This window comes from Dendronephthya gigantea, unplaced genomic scaffold (assembly GCF_004324835.1).
Source record: "Dendronephthya gigantea isolate DGI-Jeju-01 unplaced genomic scaffold, DenGig_1.0 000058F, whole genome shotgun sequence".
NCBI classification, from domain to species: Eukaryota; Metazoa; Cnidaria; class Anthozoa; order Malacalcyonacea; family Nephtheidae; genus Dendronephthya; species Dendronephthya gigantea.
In genome coordinates this window covers 758,507-760,908 of record NW_021163068.1, presented here as the reverse complement: position 1 = coordinate 760,908, position 2,402 = coordinate 758,507, and positions in this window count along the sequence as shown.

Below are 2,402 nucleotides of genomic sequence, written 5' to 3'. Positions count from 1 at the left end.
CTCTGCATGGGCTCCGGTCGGGGGCGAGTGACAGTCTTCAGGAAGGTAAACTTTGAGAGGATCCACTGTTCTCTCTCAGTCAGGTTTGGAGCACTATCCCCGCTTTTCTTCTTGTCAAGGCGCGTATGGGTGTCATGCAACGATCTGAACCAGCCCTTGAGGATGTCAACAGTCTTGTTCATCTGATGTGCTTGCTCTTCCAGATCTTCTCTTTCTTGTCTTTCCGCCTATAATCTGTCATCTTCACATTCCACAGCACAGGATTGTCCATGATAAACTCCAACATCAGCTCTTCTTCTGTGGCGCTGAGGTTGTAGGGGTTTTTCTTCGCCCTCTTCCTCTTATTTTTCTCCTTGCTATCAGCCCGCCGGAAGGAGGTGAAGTCAGCAATGGTTTCAGATGATAAAGCCGATGAATTATGGGAGTCTTGGAAAGGTTGTGTTGGGGACTTTGAGAGCTCAGGAACATGTCGCGCATTATTTAAAGATGTCTCAGGAATAAGTGCATCATCATCAGGTGGTTCAACTACACCTGCAGGTGCACAAACACGTTGTTCGTCAGCTTTGGAAACGGCTGATGATCGAGTCCTCTTTCCTTTTCTTCGTCCGCGGGTAGATGATGTCTTCTTATTTGCCATGGTTTTTTCTGATACTGCCGCTTATATACGATTAAAGGCTGTGAAACGCCAGTGGTATACTTGACATGCGCATTCCAAACGCTTCTCGTAAGCTATTCATACGCTTGCATACGCCAGCGACAGGCCACTCATACGATACTCATACGTTTAATAAGTTAATTTTATGCAAAATGTCCTATTTTTACGGACTTTTTCGTGCGTATAAAAATGAATGAAATGATCTTTATACGCGACTCATACGTTCCTATCATACGCAACAGTGTGACAGGGCCTTTAAGAAGCTGTCAACTGGGCGCGGAAGTTGTAACTTCCCTTTCGTAATTCGCAACGCAGTTCCAAAGTTCAAATCGCACTTCAAAGTGAATTTCAATGCAGCAAAGAAATATTTTTGTAATTGCTTTGCCATGGTATTTTATAGTGGCCATTTTATAGCGATTTATAGTCAAATTGCCTGCAAAGGTCGATTCGAACTTCGGAGCTGCGTTGTGAATTTCAAAACGGAAGTGACGACTGCCCATGCACTTGAAAGCTTCCAAACATAGCCAACTTTGAAAGCGGCCAAAGTTTTCAAATAAACTGTAAGACTATGTGCACACGGTAACGTTTTCGAGCGTTTTCATTTTCGTTTTCATGCCAAAACGGTCTCAAACATCGTCAAAAAACAATAGAAGTTGAAGCTAATTTAACATATTGAGAATATTTTCCTTTGGATAGTGTGGACAGGGCGTCAAAGCGATAGACTAGATAAAAACGATTTTGAAAACGCGCGAAAACGACGCTCGTGTGCACATAGTCTAAGTAAACAGATTTGGAAGAAGTTACAATGCAGGGATGCCTTAAGTCAGGATTTAAGAACAGAAGTCATAGACTAAATTATTGGCGAAGGAGTTGTTTCGACGACAGGTTACATTCCTGTGGATTATGCAGAATTATCAAGAGTATTACAGAAGATTAAACTATACATGATGAAGAATATCTAATCAGGTAAGCCTACTCGCCGAAGCGATTTTCAGTAGGGACCTGGTACAATGAATTATTACAAAAAACATATCGCATTTTATCAATCTCTATTCTTATAACATCAATCAAATGGTCAAGTAAATTAGGTTTGTTTGTTTTTTTAATAAGTGCGCCCAATATTTACATATATAAGATAATATAAAATTGTTTTTATCACAAATGGGGGCTAGGAGCCTACCAGAAACCATATGGCTTTTATTTTAACTTTTATATTGACGGTTGAGTTAAACTTGCACACGTCATCAACCAGTGGGCTGATCCTTATCCAACTAATCAGAGGTGTAAGTTAGAAATGTGGGTTCGTCTTAGAAGCTCGTTCCAGCTCTCATATCTTGGTATATCTGGGTATATAAATCAACCAATATCTGTATGGGTATGCAATATCTGGGTATATCTGGGTGTATAAATGAACCAATCAAAAGCCAGATCTTCAACAAAACTGAATTATCATTTCCTTCATTGCATATATGACTTAGACACTCCAAAATACCAAGTAATTTTATTATATTTAAGCGAAAACACGCTTAATTTTTCTCAACTGTAAATTAAAATTTAAATTTTCTCCTTTCATACTATTAGTTAGAAGAATAAGGATAAATAACACCAGGCTTTTAATGAAGTCAAGTCTGATTTCACAGGTCATAAATTAAAATTTGAGGATAGTGGTAATTCAGATTTATTAGTATGTTTCAACATTTGCCACTTATTTCACAGCTGAAATTGTACTCCAAAACTCCAACATTTG